Source organism: Camarhynchus parvulus, chromosome 3 (genome assembly GCF_901933205.1).
Source record: "Camarhynchus parvulus chromosome 3, STF_HiC, whole genome shotgun sequence".
In the NCBI taxonomy this organism is placed as follows: domain Eukaryota; kingdom Metazoa; phylum Chordata; class Aves; order Passeriformes; family Thraupidae; genus Camarhynchus; species Camarhynchus parvulus.
The window spans coordinates 94,786,768-94,801,571 of NC_044573.1; positions in this window are offsets into that span (position 1 = coordinate 94,786,768).

The following is a 14,804-nucleotide window of genomic DNA, read 5'->3' on the forward strand; positions in this document are numbered from 1 at the left end:
CTGTTAACCATTGCTGTGCTACAGCCTTTTTCCAAGCCCTGGGAATCATTTGGATGCTGGCTCCGCTCAGCTGCAGACCGCATTGGACATGAAGATACCACTCCAGGCTCAAAGAGTCAAAACTCGTGGGAAAACTCAGAGCAGAAAAACAAGGGAGCTGTCACAATGTTTAGGATTTACACAGTGCTGTTCACACAGGCCATGTCAGCATCTCAGTTTCTGTGGTCATTTTGCAAGGATAACTATGGACAAGATAGGAGAACCTTTGCTTCTCTTTCAGATGTAAGTCTCCTGTGAGAGAATTAGTGAAAATGAGCTGAACCCTTGAAGTGGTCTCTTTTCATGGCTGAAAACTGGGAAGCTGTTGAGAGGTTAAGGTCATTATTTGAAAAATAATCCTCAATTTCTGAGGTAAAGGATTCTTTGATTTTTCTGTTTCCAATTTGCTTTGCCTGCCTCTCCTTTGAAAGTTGAAAGTTGAAAATATCTCAGGATGGGGATGGCTTGCAAAGAAATGCAGTGAGACCATAGGAAATGGATGAGATGCTTTCTCTGGAAGCCAAGCTGCAGGACAAGAGTAGCAATTCACAAGTGGTAGAACAGCTGGCAACTCCAACCCACACCATCTGGATCTGTGTGATTTTATAATATTTATTGTCACTAACTCTGAGAGGAATGTGAATAGAGCTGGCTGCAAATGGAAATGAGCTGGCTTTTCAAAAGAAGGGATCGTGTGTGGAGCCTTGGCAGGAGTGCATGGCAGGGGGAGCATCTGACACCAGCTGGCCAGCCAGGCAGTGCCACTTCATTGGTCAGGCTGGCTGCATGAAACAACAACAGAAACACTGTCAGCCAGGCAAGGGAAGCCCTGCTGGAAAACTGGCATTTCAAATCTATCATTTGGAGAGGGGAGATGTAAAGTTGCCAGCTCTCTGTCTTTAGTCTTCTGAGAGGTGCATCATTTTTTCCTGAAAATATTAACATCAGTAAATTTCAGAATCTTACCGTTGAAAAATTCTTTTTGAGTCTTATGGTTAAGAAAATCTCTGACCCACCTCTACCTAACAGCTGCAGAAAATGGAAGAACCCCTGAGTGCATTTTTTCTCAAGTCTTTTGATTTGAGACAGTTTGTGGTTTTGGGATTCTTATGTGTGATTGTGAAAACTGCGGGTTGTCAGTGTTGAGCATATTCGTGTAAGTAGCATGACTGCTGCTTTAGGAAACTGTTCTCTGAGGTGCCTGTTTTGCTCCATGAATGCCAAAGGAAGCACTGCTGCTCCTAGCACAGCTGTCCCAGTTGGAAGCTCTAACTGGGACAGGAAGAGTTTAGGCTTTTATGTTTCTGTTCTTCATCTGTGAAATGGGATAACATGGTTTTTTTCCTTTCTTCAGATCAGCCAAAGGATAAATTATTATTCTTCTTATACCACAATCTCGTAATTATATGAAAGTTCAACTGGTCTTGCTTTTACTTTCAAATGTTTTTACTTCTAGAGGGGTATTAGTAAAGCTTAAAACTTCCTTCCTTCCTTCCTTCCTTCCTTCCTTCCTTCCTTCCTTCCTTCCTTCCTTCCTTCCTTCCTTCCTTCCTTCCTTCCTTCCTTCCTTCCTTCCTTCCTTCCTTCCTTCTTTCCCCACCTGAGTAAAAGAGCTAATCAGCTGCAGGTGTGGCTTTCTGTAAAGCTATTAGGATGATGCAGTATTTTTTACTACTCTTTAGAAAGTAACTTGCTAGAAATTGCAACCACATTAATGCATTTTTATGTCCTTAATTTTTAGTCACTGAGATTAAAAAACCAGCGAAGACAAGTAAATGTAGGAAGAGGATGCATTATAATCAATAAAAAGTAGTTTACAAAATGTCTAATAATAATATATTTTCTGCTTCAGGCGTAATCTATTAAAATTCATTCACTCTTTTGCTTGCTTCTTTTCTTCCTTCCTCCCTCCCTCCCTTCCCTCCTTTTTTCTGGATTCACTAGTATTTGTAGCACAATTTACAAACCCCGTTAGGCTGAGGAATAGTGCAGCGAGACATGAATGACAGAGAAGATGGAGTGCCTAGCAGACAAAAATGCATCTTATGCCCTGCTTAGGCTGACTGCAATGCCTCAAAAACAGAAGGACAGAGAGTGGCACTGGCTTTGCTGTCCTTAGTAAGCAGAAATGGGTAATAAAAGCAACAACAGAGAGGAATGAAAAGATCTGGCACTGGCCAGGTATTTTTAACAAGATACCCTCTAGAAAAGCCTGCAACAGGGGCAGAAATATCTTCAACATTGTGACTGCTCAGTAACTAGTGTGTTAAGAGGACAAGTTTGTGTTTCTAACTCAGGCACCATGGTGAAGTTAAATCAAGAAGCAAAGAAGGAAACTCGGCTGTTTGTGTCAGCTCTCTCAGCATGGGGTGAGCTGGCTGTGCATCCATTAAACAGGGAGTTCAGCTAGAGGAACAGCAAGAGGGTCAGAAGGCACAGCCTATATGAAACCTTCACTCTTCAAACAGGCCCAGAGCAAAACCAGCCTGTGCCTGGGATGGTCCCAGTCTGGAGTGCCCTGTTCCACTCTCCAGGATCAGGGTTTGTCTCTGAAAAGCATTTGTGCAGCTGAGAAGGCAAATGGAGAAGAGTGGATCCTGAGCAAGGTTCAGACAGGTTCAGCCACTCAAAGCAGCTGCCTGCACAATAGAAGATTTGAAAACCATTGTGGGAGAGAAATGCTCTGTTGAAATGGGTGCTTCGTGTGGGTGTGTATTCGGCATTCCTTTCTCAAGGTGATAAAAGAGCCCTGACAGAGCAGGAGTGCTCCTAGAGACAAAGCGTTTTCAAATCTCTCTTCCCTTACTGAGTGATATCACTCTTGCACTTTGAGAGGAAGGACTGGGAATTTTTCAGCCTGACATTGACTTCATCCATTTTACCAGTTTTTATGTCCCTCTGGTGAAATCTCATTGTAGCTGAAAACATAGCAAATCTCAAGGCACACATTAAAGAGGGGAATCCCAGCTGTTCTTCCTGGGCACAGGACACCTCCTGCTCTGAATGCCTCGTATGTGTTCACCAGGATCTGTCCCTCCCAGAGGCTTTTCCTGAATGAGGCTGTATAATACTAAAGAAGTTCCTTTATGATGAGTTTCCCAAGGGTATTTTGAACAATGCTCCATCACAAAACTCCAAGTTTATTCACTTTGTATTATGTTTTGTGGCAGGAGGGAACAAACAGTCCTGTTTCAGAAATGCTGGCGTGTGCAGACAGAGGGAAAGATAAGTGGACAGCAGCATCTTCCTTTCTTCCTGATCAGATGAGCTCACGCAGAGCCCCAGCTTCCAGCAGCAGCTCAGACATTCCCAGGCACAAGTCCGGACTCATGACAGCTTTCAGAGGATGAAGAGGGCAGGCTGGTGCTACCCCAGCCAGCTGTGCTGGGCTTCCCAAAGGTCTCCCACTCCTTCACCTCAGTAGTCTGGGCTTGATGCCACAGGAGACTCAGTGTCTGAGTGAGTGGTCTTTATGTGTCCTCAGCCATTAAACAGAGGGTCAGTGTGGTCTTGAAACAAAATTATTCAATTGAAGATCATTGGTAGCAATCATTCACTCAGATCCATAACACTGAAATTCCTATAAACACAGATATTCACAGGCAAATAGCAAGTCCACTATTCCTGAAAGAATAGAAGAGTTGTATCTTTTCTTTTTAAGTGCTGCTGTTGAGCAGACAAATGGAAATGTGACCATTACATAGAACAAGATGTGTAGTTAAGAGAACAAATCCTTCAGATCATTGGTGACAAGATTGTGTTTAAACACATTCAGCATATTGTCCAGGCATGTCCAGGAAAAATCAGTCTTATGATCAATATGCCACAAGAATCTTATTTTTAAATTTATCTCTCTAAGGGATTCTTTTTTGATCTTTCTGATCAGACAAGAACAATTACTGTGCCTCTAAGCACTTCCCTGCCTCTAGTCTCCGATTAGCCACATCTGATATAATTTTTTCAATGTAAAAATAAGGTTATCTCTTCAATTGTTTATGTCTAAATCAGGCAATACTATCACAACTACTTCACAGAACAACAGCCAGCCCAGGGCTTTCTGCATTCAGGTTTTCAGAATTGTTATCTTCTAAAAACTTTTTCCTGGGCTGCAGGAAAGACACTGATTGAATTTTTGTTTGCTTGAGATACCTCCTGGTGTTTTGAAAAGTACAGAGGCTAAGCCAAGCACTTGGCTGGCTGTGTTTCATTTCACTAAACAGTCCTTCTGAGATCAGTGGTGTACCAACACATCCCAAATAGAGCCTGCACTTAAATGCAGTAATTCCAGAATTATCTCCTCCCTACTTTTCCAGTTTGTTTACCTCTTTTCAAAACTTTGACCTATGTCATGCATTTTTCTTCATCTGTTCTTCCAATTCTGTCATGGGAAGAGGTTACAGTCTTCACAGTTTTTTGGTTTTCCTTTCTGATTTCAGTCAGGTCTTGAAGGCAGGAGTTTCTCACCTACATTTGTACAAAAAGAAAAGCATATTGGACATGATGGCACATGAGCTTATTGTTGAAACACTTCCCCTCCCCATCAGGGTATCCTTTTCCTTTAGGCAAGTACCAACAAAGATTGCCAACCATTCAAAACAAAATGATACTGGGAAGGAAAACCATAACTTTTTATTCAAAAAAGGTATGAAAAATGAAAGAAAAGACTCACAAAAAACCCCCAACTCTTCTCCTTTCATATAGGGCCTGGCTCTTCTTCTGGTCTGGGGTAAAGATGGGGCAGCCCTGCTGCAGAGCCAAGCCTGAGCCTCAGTGTGAGGACACAGACCCTCCCACCCAGTGTGCTCTTACTGCCCCACAGACCTCAGAGGTGCAAATCTCCTGCCTTCATCCTTTGCATGGCACTGCCAGGGAGCCAGAGCAGGAGACACCTGACAACACAGGCAGCATAGGCAGCCAACAGCACGTGCTGCCTTCAGCTTCAGGATCTGTGAAATCCTGGGGTCTTAGGGACACTCCTGGGAGCTCCCAGGAGATAAAGCTGCAAGTTAATTAGAGGAGGTTTGCTGGGGAGTTTTGGATCTAGGGTGTTGTGGAGATGCTCCCAGGTCTTGTCAGCTTTGGGACTTTTACCTACTGCAGCTCCTCCATGGGGACAGCAGTGAGGTCAGGGGAGACATGGAGCATATCAAACATGACTACATGGATCCAAGGTTGTAGCCAAGGGCACAGGGGCCAAAGCAGTGTATTCTTGGTGCCATCACTGAGGGGAGGGCCTTGAGGCAGAGTGGAGGAATCCTATATGTCCACAAGGGATTGCATAGCTAGTGGCAACAACAAAGATTTGTCTTCAAAATCTTGGAAGCCTTTCTGGTGATCAAGAACTTCTGGGAAGAGATTTGATTCCTCTGACCAAACAGGGGAAAAATGTCTCTGCCGATGTGCTGGCCAATCTGGGGAAGAGAAGTTTTACACTAGAAATGATGGAGGAGAGAGGTGATGATGACTTACAATAAAGTGAGGAAGTGATTGGCAAGGAAGGGATTTGAGGTCATGGAGATGAGAGATCTTACAACCAACATAAGGAAGAAAGAGGAAGAAATGGGGCCATCCTAATGCTATGCACACAAATAAGATCAGTGCATACGACAGCATGGTGAGGCAAGACCTCATTCATTTTCTGGGAAATCAGAACATTGGGGAGTTGCCTTTATATGAGAGAGCAAGGAGGGTGCAGCTGTCTCTGCCTTGGGGAGGGCAATGAGCTGGGTGAAAAGCTTATGGGTCAGAGTTAGAAGGTAGATCATCATGGATGACATTGTGATGGGTGTCTGCTACAGACCACCCAAACAGGAAGAAGTAGAAAAAGCCTTCTTTGGACAACTGGAAGAACCAAAATGTACAAATGGTGCGTATATATAGCCAAAACCAGAAAGGTTTTATATACATAATCCTGAAACAGTGGTGAGGCACCATGGACAGGGTCTCTTACCTGGGAGGAAGCCTGGCCCTCAGCAACTGGAGACCTCATTCCAGGTGGAGTTGTGTGGGAGGATGCCACAGAACCAAGGATGCCAAGTCTCAGGCACAGCACCAGGCAGTGCCTGCTTGCTGCCCTGGGGCTCAGGTTGGGGACGGTGATGGTGTCCTTGTGGCAGGACGTGCAGCGGGATCTTTGGCAGCCGAAGGAGTTGCAGAGGAGATGAGCAGCTGCACACTGTCAGGACGAGTGAGCAAGAGATGGACAGGCTCTTTGCAGAGGCTGAGCAGCCCCAAGGTCCCTTCTAAATGGAATTATTCCATGAAACTATGATATGAGGACAAGCAAAAATAAGCAGATCTACCTTCATAGAAGCATGAAGGAAACTGTGAGCACAGGTAATTCAGTGATAGGTTGTATGAACAGATTTGTAGAGCTACGGTAACTGAACCTTAATAACACTGAATAATGCTGAAAGGATAACCTAGACATCTCAAGCCAAGGTTTTTTACTCAGCTTTGAGGATGATGTGGAGCAACAAGAGTGCTGAGATGGCTAAAAATATAACTTGCAAAGAAATATTAAACAGACTCACACTGTTAACTGAAAGAAGACAAATGGAATGAAAAAACATTGTAGGAGTCTGCAAATGCTTCAAATTATACTTGGACAGTTCCAAATGACCTAGTCTATAGTTCTGCTAGATATTGCAAAAATGCAGCATTCTAAATCTCCACTGACTCCTAGAGCACTGGCCTTCTATCTATTGCCATGTGGGCAGCCTATCACATGGAAAACCCCGAGCAGCAAGGAAGGAGTTTTTGTTAAATGTTTTCACCCACTGAACAAAATGCCATAACCTGCTACATTTACTTGAGTTCCAGACCTGCATAATTGCCTTTTGCTTGTGGAAATGAATTGTCCCCTTGGTTTGCCTGTTTTCACAGATACCTGGGAAGCTTTCTTTTACCTTCAGGTTCCACATTCCTTCGCAGCAGTATACTTTAGCTGAGGCAGATGGTGGCATCTCAAAGCATTACCAGGCTACATGTCTTCATCAACAGAACCCTCAGGACAAGAAGGAAATTAATATTCATGGAGCCACTGCCTCCATAAACATAAACAACCATGTAGGGGAAGTGAGGCAAGGGATTAGGAGAGTTAGTTAAAAAGAGGTGGAGTTGTTAGGGTATGTTTTTATCCCCTGTAGTAAATACCTAGCTGAGTGAAGATCCTGTATTTCCTCCACACCTCTATCTGATGGGTTGACCTTGGCCAGCTGCTAGATACCAAACCAGCCACTCTCTCACTCCCCAGTCCTCAACAAGATAGGAGGGAAAATAATGCTCCTGGGTTGAGATAAGGACAGGAAAATTGCCCACCATTTACCATCATGGGCAAAACATACTACCAGGGGAAGATTAATTTAAGTTATTGCCAGCCACAATAGAGTTGGATGATGATAAGCAGAGACAAAACCTAAACCATCCAAAATCCCCACCTTTTCTCAGCTTCAACTGCACTCCTCCATTCCCAACTTGTTCAAAGCTGCTGTTAAAGAAGGTTCACATTCCTATGCAGGAACTTGAAGAAGCTGTTATGGGAAGATGCAGCTGACAATAATATGTACAATATATAGAAAACATAATAATGGAATGTATACATTCCTATTTCCTTTTTTTTCACTAGTAGTGTGTTCCTGTAAAGGTTAGGAAACAGGATTATTTTTGTAACTTACATTTGTCTTTCTCATTTGTTTTCCAAAATTTGCCTTTAACATACTGGACAGTATCATTCATCATTGTAGGAAAGCAGCCAGGGACCAAAAAAGAGCCAGCTAAGTAAAAAAATTGGACAGGCACCTCTCCAATCCTCCCCAGATTTCTCATAGATGTATCTTATACATACACAGCTCAGCTCTTTGGTGCTTGAAAGGTGAGGAGCCAAAGAATACAGCTCATTTTATGGACAGATGGTCAATGCTTCCTCAGTAAGCCCAGCACGTGGAAGAGACCTCAGACTCTGCAAATGCTTGTCACTTGAGCAGTAGATGTGCAGCCTGGGTACACCCTGGCCATTGCAGACTCTGTGGGCATGTTCATAAACTTCTGTCCAGGAACTCTGGGACAGAAATATGTCTGGTCTGTGATATAGATATACTCAATATAAATCACATTTTAAAAAGCAACTAAATAACAGCATAAGATGCATAGTCAAGAATCAGACATTCAAGAATTTGTTTCATCAGAATAAGACTTAGTGTATGTTTTCCCAAAGTGCTTACATCATTTGTGTTTTAAACTTTACAGTGTTTATGGCTGTGGGCTCCCTGAGGTTTGCTACTAGTTTGATAGAGAAATATTGTTTAATAACTTTTCAAAATATGTACAAGGTCATTTCAATCTATCCTTTTTTAAGCAGGAGCCCTACAGAAAACAGCTGAACAATAATCATGCTAATGGTGGAGAATGTGCTTGTATCAATATGTTATTTCACTGCACAAAGAAATCAATGTTATTAAAAAAAATCATAGCAATTATAGGGACAGCCAATTTGAGAGTGCTATTTACTGAATAGCTAGTGATCAATTTTCCTGTACTCCTGTTGAAATTAGTGAATATTTAAAGATGAGACTAATTCAATTTCCTTAGAACCTGCCCAGTTTCATTAACACAGCAGGGAAAACACAAAATATGTACTTGAATGCTTTATTCTTCAGGAGAAGCAATTCTACCTCAGATATGTGGAAGATTAAAAGACACTAGAGATTAAAATTGTATTAGCGCATTTTGTAGCACTCCTGTTATTTTTTAGTCTTAAACTCTGGCAAATGAAAGATGGTTAGAATCCTAATTTTTAATGAGACTTTTCACACAATAATATACAAGCTTTGTGAGAAGGCTGAAAAAATGTGGCTTTTTTTTTTTTAAATCACTAAGCAGCAACAACCATTTTGAGGAGAGTGTGACTCCAGCATGGCAAAGCCTGGTGCAGGCTAGGATGTTCAGTGATACTGTATTAAAGGCATTCGGAATGCCAGCATGCTTCACTGTGCATGGAGGCTGTAAATGAGATAAGATACCAAAGCAGTATCTTATCTGGGTAGAACAAAGACTGTAAAAAAAAAAAATGTTCCTTTCTTTTTTTTTCTTTTTTTTTTCAGGATGAATTTCATTTACCTTTTCAACGGATTTTAAATCTTTTGTAAAATACTCCAAGGGCGCACAGCACAGTGTGAGACTTGTAATCAGCCTGAAAAGAGTGACAGAAAGCTGGCTCATTTGGTGTCTCCCAATGCTTTCCTTTATTCTAACCTGTCTGTTTACAGCTTAAATCAAAGAAAATTTGAGTTTTTAACTCTTATAGCAGGTAGTGGAAAAAAACACAAAGGAACCTGAGCAAAATATTTGAAGTAAAATCTACATTCAGAAGAAAATCAAGGGCATAGCTCACCTGCAAAAACCAATTATTGTGCATGCATAACCTTCTTTTGTTGTTGACCCACCTGACAAGTGACTGCATAGATTTAACAGAAAAAAATACCATGCTTAGCTTTTCATAATGAAAGTAATTAACTGAGTAAAGACAATTTGGGGGCAGGAAGGGCAGGTATTAGCTATTGAACAGCACGAAAAACAAGGTCTTAGTGTGGAACTCTAGCAAGAAGAGCTGAAGTGTCTATGGCTGATGCTTATCAGCCTGTTTGTAAAAGCATGTAATACAGGTCAGAGATGTGCCTCAGCCAGCTTTGGGTCCCTAAGGAAATGTTTCAAGGAAAAGTAGGCATTTGTGTTTTGCCTCTTCACATCCTGCCTAAATAAATAGATGCATATATTTTAGATCTCATCTTCAGCCTCTTGGGATGAACAGTGTCTTTCTGCTTTGTGTTGGCACAATAGCTGCTCTGCTGCATGCCTGGGCTTTCTTGGAGAAACAAATTGTGTAGAGGAACAAAGTGAAGTCTGGCAATAGCTATCAAGATGAGAAATATATCACTGTATCAAGCCCCTTTGTGTGAGACTGTGACAGCTGCATTTTGCCTTTCTCAATTCCATCTGGAACTTCATCCACATGCTTCCCTAGGGATATTTTCTTTGCCACTGTGTTGTGGTTTAACTCCAGCTGGCAACAAAGCCCCACATCCACTCACTCACTTTTCCCCAGTGGGATGGGGAAGAGAACTGGAAGGCTAAAAGTGAGAAAACTTGTGGGTTGAGATAGAGACAGTTTAACAGGTAAAGCAAAAGGCTCACATGCAGGCAAAGCAAAGCAAATCATCCCTCAGTTCCTGTGGGCAGGCAGGCATGCGTTCAGCATCCCCAGGAGAGCAGGGCCCCATCATGGGTAATGGGGACTTGGAAAAACAAATGCCATCACTCCAAAGGTCCCTTCCCTTCCTTCTCCTTCCCCCAGCTTTACATGCTGGGCATGATGCCATATGGTATGGGGTGTCTCTGTGAGAGCTGGCATCACCTGTCCTGGCTGTGTCCCCTCCTGAGTCCTTGTGTACCCCCAGCCTCCTCACTGGTGGGGTGGCATGAGGAGCAGAAAAGGCCTTGACTCTGTCCAAGCACTGCTCAGCGATTACTAAAACATCCCTGTTATTAGCAATATTTCCAGTACAAATCCAAAACACAGCCCCATTCCAGCTACTCTGAAGAAAATTAACTCTACCTTAGCTAAAAAAAGGACACACTGCTATTTCTTTGTCACCTCTTTAAAATAAAAACATAATTTAATTTTTAAGAAATACATGCTGAAGCCGCTGAAACCAGTCTTTTTAATACCATGTTATCAATATTAAATGCAATTACTGTGCTCCACAACTAGAGCACAGAACATGAGGGATAGGATATTGTCTGTTAACATTATTCAGAATCCCTACAGGTACACACCTATACAATCTGAAGGTCTCTGTATGTAATATAAAGGTTCAAAATAAAATTTAATGCTCACACTGTATGTCTCTGTTATTTGTGAACCAACTAAGACAGTACTTTCAAATAACTAAGAGCTTCAAAATCAATAACATTAATAAATGGCTTGATGAAAAACATGTCCTCTGTAAGTCTGAGCAGATTCTAATGGAAGTAAAATTAGAACCCAAATTTTCTAAGGGAGCAGGTGGCAAGCCATGCTACAGGTTATGTACTTGCTCTTTCATCCAGCTTTGCTCAGCAGGGAGAAATTTTGGTTTCAGGTCCTCCAGGGTGCACCTAGAGTGCCAGACACAGCCAGACACAAAGGAGCTGAGCACCCTCTGGAGGGCCATCTCTCTTGTTTAGTTACTAAGCATGCTTCATGGAACAGCTCCAGCTCATTCAAGCTGCACATTCCCAGACAAGGCTCCCAGGGGGCACTCTGGGTGTATCTGGTTTGCATGGGAAGGTTTTGCTAGTGGGACTGCTGCAGGGGGAGCTGCTGAGAGAAGATGCTAGAAACTTTCCCCCTGTCCAAGAGAGCCAACAACAGCCAGCTCTGAGATGGACCTACTGCTGGCCAAGGCCAAGCCCATCAGTGGCAGTGGTAGCACCTCTTGAATAAAATATTTGATACGGGGCAAAAAACTTCTGCAGAATTGCAGCCAGAGATAGGAGTGAGAATATGTGAGGGCAATAACCCTGCAGACCCCAAGGTGACTGGAGGAGGAGGAGGAGGAGGAGTTGCTGATGCCAGAGCTGAGGCTCCCCTGCAGCCTCTGGTGCAGCCCATGGTGAGGCAGCTGGGATCCACCTGCAGCCCAAGGAGGACCCACACTGGAGCAGCTGGATGCTGCTCCAAAAGAGGCTGTGATCCTTGGGAAGCCCTTTCCAGGAACAGGCTCCTGGCAGGATCTGTGACCCTGCGGCTGCGCGGGCGTCTGACCCCGGCTAGCGGCCACAAGTGTCCCGCAGCACACAGCCTGGTGGGGCCAGCCCCTTGCCTTCGACAGCGCTAGCTCCGTAGAGGCGGCTGGGGAAGTGGCTGGCTGCCATGGACCTTCCCTGCGTCCTGGCAGGGAAAGGCGTCCCTGAGAGGGCTGAAGTAGGAGAGGCGCAGGGCAGCAACTAAGTAGCGAGGCGAAGAAACGTGAAGCAAGGCAGAAGCTCGCAGCAGGAACCGGGTTTATTTAGGGAAAGGGAACGACAGGTCGGGTAGGGAGTGCGAGCAACTGCCCCCCGCCCGCCCCTCGGAGGGGGCAGATAAAGGAACTCCGAGGGGAGGGGGAAGGCACAGACAACCAATGAGAACATGAGTACAAATAATAGACATGGCACGGCAGCAAATGAGAACATAACAAAGGAGTGGCTTCCCACCCTGCACCAATCACCCTCAGCCCCTGATGGAAGATTCTAGGGACAGGGAGTGGGGAGAGGGTGATGGACAGGGGTGTCGCCGGGGCAACTGAGGAGGGGATAACTGATGGACACAGAAGGAGATACAAAAAGGCGGGAGTAACCAAGGTGATAGGGTGAGTGGCAGTTGGCCCGCATGGGGAAGAAGGGGGAGGGAGGGGGAGCCCTGAATAAAAAATCGCCATCTTAAGCAAATGGTAAAACCTATAAAACTCAGTATAACCTCTGCAGAACTGAACTAAACATTTACGAAAAATTCTTAAAACAAACCGCGCGCACTGCGACATCTCCCCCTTTTTTAAACTAAACGAAAAGAAAAAGGAACATGGTGGGGGGGATGTGCGAACTTAAATTGCAAAAACAGTTTTTAAAGTCTATTCGATGTTTGCAGCTTCAGAGTCTTCATAATCGTCGGACTCTGCTTCGGCGGCAACAGTCTCTAGAGCAGGTGGTGGAGCTGGGCTTGGTGGTGGAGGCTGTGGCAGAGGGGCCATCTCCTCATAGGCAGGTGGTGGGGGGAAAGGAGCGGCCAGGACTGCGTTAACCTGGGGGTGTTCAGTCAGTCTCTGCAATATGCTTTTCAGGCACCTCCAAATGACAGCTGCACTGATGAACACAATAATAAATATAACTAAAACATACAACAAGTCTTTAATAATGGAAATGGCCCAGCTGGACAGTCCGGACCCTGAAAAAAGCTGGTACAGCCAGTCCTGTGGCTCCTCTTTAATTCTTGAAACGTGGTCTTTCATTTCGTTGATTTTGGCCTGCACATCCTGGGCCCTAGACTGCAGGTCGAAGCAGCAGAGGCCCCTGAACTCCCTGCACGAATGATGGTGCAGCAAAAGCAGGTAGTCCAGGGCCGCCCGATTTTGGAGGGTGGCCTGCCTGGTTATCTGCTCGTCTCGTAAGAGGTCACTTAGTGCGGCTGAGGTCAAATTGGCTTGTTTGGCCGCCCAACACTCTAGCTCGCCTAATTCACTCAGGGCCTTCGCGGCCACAACCCAGGGCAACAACACGGACATTGCGATCCTTTTGGTTTTGGGCCAATGGGTAATTTCGGGATCGCAAGTCGAATTGAATGGTTTCGCTTGTCTCTTTCGCCGAATCTCACCCTCTGTGGAGTTGTTTGTCTGCCAATTCAAAATTTCTGTGGTGTTGGGGGAAAACAAGGTCAGCCGCCCGAGGGTGCATGGGCCTCCGACGAGGCGAGCGGGGATACCTTCCCAGGCTCGGTTGCCGCAGATTAGGAAAAATCCTTTGGGGAGGGCTCGAGGCATGCCATCGGTCGTGGAAAAGTGCCGAAAGGTGGAAAGAGCTCGGCACCACTTTTTAGCTGTGAATTCTTCTTTGTTTTGCTTCATATAGACTATATTTGGCCAATTTTCCGGGACGTGGGTGGGGGTGAACTGAAAACAAAAGGAAGCTTTTGCGGCTCCGAGCAAAGTAAATTCGAGGGGCTCATGGTCTAAAAATGGTAGTGAATGGAAAGGGGGGTTTTTCCAAATGCCTCCTGATATAGCAGCCGGGTTTAAAAAGAAGGGAAGGGCTTCAGGGAGGAGAGGGATCCCCACCAGGCAGGTCCCAAGCGGGTTGTCTGCTGCTCCGGTGTCTAGACATATATCATCGCGGCCCAGGGATTGCGCCAGCAGCTTCCAGATGTTATGCGGAGGCTGCTGAATCGGCCACGGAGCCACAGTGGTCACCAAGATGGTCAGGGTGATGCTGGCCAGGGTCCGGGTGAAGGCGGGCATGGTGCGCGGGTCTAAAACAAAACAAAACAAGACTGATTAAAATCCAGGGCTAAGAGTTAGGGAGAGGTTTCGGAGGTGAGCGAGTAGAAGGAATCTGAAAGGAAAGTTGCTGGGTCAGTGCCAGGGAGGAAGATCTCTGATTGGAAGGCTTCAGAAGGTGATGGTGGCCGGCAGAGCCTCCGCCTCCGCCGCCAGCTCGCCACTGCCACTTGTGGGACTGGACTTGGTGTCTTTTTTGCACGGGGGACATACGGGCGAACCCAGCGGGAAGGGACCCACTTGGGGCCTGAGGGGGTGGACACGCAAGCGTATCCCCGCCCCCAGGTCACAAGCTGAAATGGCCCCTCCTGGCGCCAGGTCTCCGGGTCCCTCACCAGAACAGGGGGCTTCTCCTTTAGCCGCAGGTCACCATGTCCCCCGAAATGCCGTACTATGGCCGGATTCAAATTGTCAAATGAACAATTGAGAAAATTTAACGTGTACAGCGCCCGAGATAGCTGGACCTGAGGGGACTCCATCTTCATCGCTGGTGTTAAGTGGCTTAGAACTCTTTTGAGGCTCTGATGGGTCCTCTCGATCACGGCTTGAACTGTGGGGGAATAGGGGATGCCTGTTCGATGCTCTATTCCCCATCGCTGCAGGAAAACTCTAAGCTCCCTGGAGACATACGCGGGCCCATTATCAGTCTTGAGCCTCTTTGGGATACCCAACACGGAGAAAGCCTGGATGAGATGTTTT